The following is a 6,002-nucleotide window of genomic DNA, read 5'->3' on the forward strand; positions in this document are numbered from 1 at the left end:
TGTGAGATTGACCACTGATCGCATTCTGAATTCTGTTTGCTGTCAAAAAAAAATACTGTGAGAAGCTGAAAGCCACACCTGCCCGAAATATTTTATCAGCTGAAGCTAAAAATGAATAAACTGGTTAAGATTAACTCATTCCACATTGGTATGCTGACTTTAAGCATTTAATCAGCTAAGATGTTCACAGGACCAGCAGACTCATAAAAACAGCTTATAACACAATAAATGTGACCTTGGAAAAAATAAAAAAATAAAAAAACACAGTAAACTGAATCAAATCAAAGCAAAATGCCTGTTCTCAGAAAGCACAAAGTAACTGCCTGTCTGACTGATGTTTCCCTCGAGGACGGCGGCTGATTGACGTGTTGACTACATTCGATAAAATGTTGCCTTCCATTTTCTTCTCAGTAATGGCGTTCGTCTTTGGGGAAAGCTGTCGCTTAACACAAAGCACCGGCAGCTCCATAAATAGGCCTGTCAAAAATTATAGCATATCCATTATCCTCAAACTTTACTAATGATTGTCAAAAGATAATCACTATGTCACTTATAATCACAGGTCTCCAAATAATGCAGCAGTTATTCAGTCTGAGCGCAGGATTGCACTGTACGCTGTGAAAAGTCCTGCTTGATTTACTTCTATCAGTTTAAACAACAAATCAGGTATTTACAATAGTTAGATCATACGTATGGTATGCAAACAAAATGGGATCAGATTGATGCAGTTTGTTCAAGTTCTAATGTCATCAAAATAAAGGCCCATCATCAGAAAACATGCAAATCAAGGCCCACAAAAAATGCAAATCAAACCAATGAAATACATTATTGACATCAAGTAAATGAAACATGTTCAATAAACAATTCTGGTTACAACCCAATCTTCAAACAGAATGTTAAATTGCCATGCATCAACATATATTTTAATGCTAGACCAAATGTCTCTGCCTTGTCTCTTTGTTGGGAACTAAAGCCAGCTGGACCCAGATTACTGGAGCTGCTGTGCTGGTTTTTGGAACCAGAGTCTGCTCACTAAGCATGTAGGGTTTTAAGCTCCACCTACTCCCCTGCACACAGTCATGGTGTTACATAACCTTTCTTTTAAGCATAAAATAACTAATTATTACAGTAGTAGAAAACAGAATATTTGAACCTACAGCAGGAAGGTAAGAACTACATGAATCAACAAGATTCAACACCTGAAAAAAAACATATTGGTGATATATTTTTATATTTTGAAAAGGGCAAAGTCCCCATTTCCTTACATGGATGGGGACTTACAACTTGTACTGGGGCCAGCCTATAGGAACGCTGGTCCCCTTCTGGCTTCAACTTCCTGTATTGTTTTGTTTTTTTAATAAAAAGATATGATATTTTCCATCGTCCTGACATGTTTTTCCTTCATGATGTTTTCTTGAAATATTAATATTGTAACTTTTTTCTAAACATTTCAACTCTGTCAGTGTTACAACTTTAATCTCAAAACTGAAAAACAAAAAACAGAAATCCTACCTTTTTGTTTTCTAAGTGACCCTAAACCTTCACTGTGCTTGACGCCAAGCAATTTGTATTTCCCTACCAGAAAAATGTCCAAACGTTGCGCCTTCTTTAACAAGGGGAAAAATCCTGGGGAATTTCCTTCCTTCAAACAACAGAAAAAAAAACCCTGCTCTGTCTCTGACTTATCATTAAAAAAAAAAAGTTTGACCACTCGAACTGTATGACATTTAACTTCTGTGTTTTTTTAAAAAACCTTAAAAACCAGCACATCCCCACCTGACCTTACTAGAGTTTATTACTCCTGAAACAACACTGAAATACTGTGAGGTTTTTAAAGGTTTGCATTCACTTTTGTCTCCTTTTTTTGTTCTAACAAAAAGGTATTTTCATTTTTGAGAACAAGAAGAGTGATCCGCCGAGAACAAAGTGTCACAACAGGAACTCACTGAGGAAAGCTCGCAGTAGCTGTAAGATCAGGACTGCAGACTGAAGTGTCAGCTGTTGGGATGTGAAGTGAAGCGACTGTCAGTCAGCGGCACAAATGAAACTCAACAGTTCCATCTCCTGGACAAATGCAACCAAGCAAGAGAAGATACGACTGAAACAGCTACAACAAAAGATAAAAACAGCTAAGTACACTTTGAAGCACAGTCACAAAAAGAGTTAAAGGATTTGAATTACTTCTTAAACCAGTCTTTCTACTTTTTACATGCTTTTTACATTCAACAAAACAGAACAATAAAGTAGTCTTTATAGAAAATGGTGAAATATTACATTGAAATGAACCAAAAGGCTTACCTGCCAGTTTAAATCTCTCCTGCTGACAAAAGCTAAACAGTGTCCACTAGTGGCAATATTTCAGTAATGCACATTCCAGGAACAACAGGCTCTGGTTCAATATTAACAACTTCCTTTCACTCTTTTATTCTTTTAAAATAAAATTTTGTTCCAAAAATATTTAAGCCCTGATGTTTTGTTTGTCATTTTAGTGTAAATTTTATCTTTTTTTATCATATTGGTTGACTCGTGGTGTAACTAAAGCATTCTTAAGGTTAACTTACATGGTTGACCCACATGAGTGTAGGCTAACTGATATAAAGGTAGACATACTGTACTTTATAATGAACAATACTTATTTAAGTAGAGCTAATCAATCAGCAGTGAGTCTTTGCCCTCTGAAGTCCCACAAATAAAAAAACCTGTATTTGCATTCAATAAACAGAATATTTGTGCTTCTCTGAGTACTGTACTTCGCCTTTGTCCCGCTCTTTCTGCAGATGAATTAAAAGTAAAAGCTGAACTGTTCCTGACCTCACTTTAACATGAGTTAACTCTCTGCGGTTCAACGAGGTGGACGACTTCCAGTCTCTCAGCTCCCGCAGTCTGATCGCTCTCAGCCTGCAGCTACAGCAGCACCAACCAGCACATGGTGTTGATTACTCTCTAAATGCTGAAATGAGTCACCAGAGAGAGGCTTGTTCCCCCCCCCCCCACACACACTTCTTGAATTCAGAAATTCATTCACCACCCAAACAAACCCTAGCCTGGGGATTCTCTTGTTGTTGCTTAAAAACCGATTTAACATTGAGCACCGGAGAAATCAAGGCTAGGATTTCTAATCTGCGTTGCCACTATTTTTAACACATCTCTTTTATTGAGCCAAGTTAAAGATTTACATCCTGGGTTTCCTGGATTAAAGTCTCTCACACTCAAAAATGTATTTTTCCTGTTGTTCCTTCTGGGTTGGGTGGGACCTTCTCTGTGCAGAACATCAGACACAAATTTGTATTTGTAGGATGAGGTTTTGTCTGTATTTATGACTGTAAAGGGAGTTCTGATTTGCGGTTAAAGTTGACGTTCGGGGGCTTTAAAAAGTAATCAGTTGTCTCCGAGCTCTAAGCCTGATGATTTCCAAAGAAATATGCAGGCTGACCTGTTATTGTGCATCCATCTGGCATAAATAAGTCAAGAATCTATGGAGCATAAGTGGCTTTGACTCTGAACTTACTCTGACCTTTGTGCTGAAGTCAGTGCGCAAACATGTTGGCAATTCAAGAGCAGGTCTACCATTACATTTGGGAATTAGCGCACACCAAAAAGACCAAAGCTCGATGAAAATGTTCTCATAAATTCTTATTTTCATCCTGTGGTTGCCTTGTAAATGAAAAATAAAGGAACTGATATTGATTATTTGATGTGCAAGTGTTCAGCGTACCTGTTGAGAGATCTGGATGGACTTGAAATGCATAACACCCTGCTCTCTTTGTCTGTTTCTTTTTTTTCTTTTGGCTATCAAAAAAAGAAAATAGTGACACAGTTGCCAAAGTTATTAGCTTAGTTCATTACAGTGGTGGGCCGTCAGGGCCAGCAAAGCCTTCTCTGCTGGCCTAACATGACCAGAAATCATGATCATAATTGTGATAAAGGTTAATTATGAAAAGGTTAATTGATTAGTAGTCCACAAACAAATTCAGGTGTAAAGCTGCTCTGAACAAAATATCTTACTACATATTGACCTTATGATTATCATTTTTACGATTTTTTTTGATGATTGTAATGTTTTTGATGTTTTTTTTGATGATTGTAATGTAATCCTACTGATGTTTTTATTATGTAAAGCACTTTGAATGCCTTGCTGCTGAAATGTGCTATACAAATAAATTTTTACTTTTTTTTTTACTTTAATTTTAATTTACTTTCCCTAGATATGTAAAAGTATTCATATTCTCTTCGTGTCATATTATGCTCCTTCCAGCGCTGCTGTTTTTATGTTAGAGTTTTTATCCAATCAGAATTCAGCTATTCAGTGCTGGCGTCTGTGCGCTGTAAGTGAACGGGCAAATACGGTTGATAGACAGTTGCGACAGCCAATCAGATCACGAGTTGTGTCAGTAAGGCCTTCTAGCTGGCCTCACGTTGAACGTGACATTTACGCGTCCTGTGATTGGACATGGATACTTACGAGTTGAGCCGCGGCAGCACTATGCAGATCAACAGAGTCACACCCGGAACTGTTACCGGTTAAAACCTTTTTTAACCCACAATGGCCGAAGGAGAGCAACATGTTGATTTGGTTGCTGATTTACTGGCAAGACTGTTTTCAAGACGAACTTTTCAAGAGAAGCTAGATCTGGTTAGAGGAGGACAGCCGACTCTGAGCTAGCTAACCTGCTCCAGCATGGATTTTGTGTTGAAATACGTGTTTGGGGGGACACAGCTGTTTTGGTGAGTGCAAACATTTTATTTATTTTATTCTGTTTTATTTAGTTTTGACAGTAGCATACCAGATATGTTTTAATTGCTGATGCGGGTTTGTTGATTTTTAAAATGCACCGGATATTAGCCCATTTTGTACACAACTGAGGTGATGCAATGCCAAGTAGTGCTTAAGTGTGTTTCTAACTACTCTACAATCCTGGTGTTATAAATGCTGGCCTAATGAAAGGTATTTATTGGTTAAGTTGGACATCAGTGAAGGCCTAAGTGTGAAATGCACCGCCCGCCACTGGTTCATTATAAAAACACAAAGAAAATTTCCACTTGACTTGAAGTGACACTTTTGATCTTTCAAAGGGCACTCTGTGTAAAGAATACGAACAATTAATATCTTACAAGTTGTAGCTAGCACAGAGTCTGTTGCTGCTGTCTTCAAACAGCTCTAATATCAAAGGTTTCATTGTGATTCATACAAACAGAGTTTCAAATTCTGCACTGCCATCAGTTTCCTGTTACATGCTTTGTTACACAAAACTCCATGGTTATTTGCTAGTGAAAACGCAGCAGCAGCTAGCTGTAGCACTTCCAGTACAGCCTCAGGCACATCCAGCAGAACTGTCATAATATCTCTGCCATATAATCTAAAACTAACAGAGATGTAAAAGTTTTAAAATTCTCTTTAAATTTAAGTTGTTTTAAAACAGCAGCAACCCTCTTTCTTTGGTCTTCGTCCCGACTAGCTGTTAGTTTGTCAGAATTAAACTACATTTATCCAAACAGAAGTCATTAAAGCTATCTACAACAGGTAAGATATTAATTGTTCATAAGAACCACACTTCAAAAGAGCTAAATCAACTACCTGAACTCTGAGAGGTCTCCTAAATTCAGAATTTTAGCTTTAATAACTTTAGATTAGTTTTTACACTTGTGTTTCTCGATTACAAGTATCACACAAAACATTTCAAAATCAAACCTGCTTAGAACAAACAGGTCTTAATGTTAACAAGTTAAACACGTGAGCAAACTGAATAAATGAAGACTTATATGCAGCTTTCTTGATGTGGAGAGTTGAGGCGAGTCGCTCTGAGGCTGCAGCCTCATGCAGTCGAACGATGAGGAGTGAAATGCCCTGTGATTACCCCCTTACATGAGCAAGAAAACTGAGCCCCCAAAATGTCTGATAGACTTAATTGCAGATCTGGCCCCAAGTAGCCCCTATGTCGTACAAGAAGAGACGTGAACATCTGTTCGGTGGATTTGCAGCTTGGGAGGAATGTAAGGGCTTG

Source organism: Kryptolebias marmoratus, linkage group LG1 (assembly GCF_001649575.2).
Source record: "Kryptolebias marmoratus isolate JLee-2015 linkage group LG1, ASM164957v2, whole genome shotgun sequence".
Taxonomy (NCBI): Eukaryota; Metazoa; Chordata; class Actinopteri; order Cyprinodontiformes; family Rivulidae; genus Kryptolebias; species Kryptolebias marmoratus.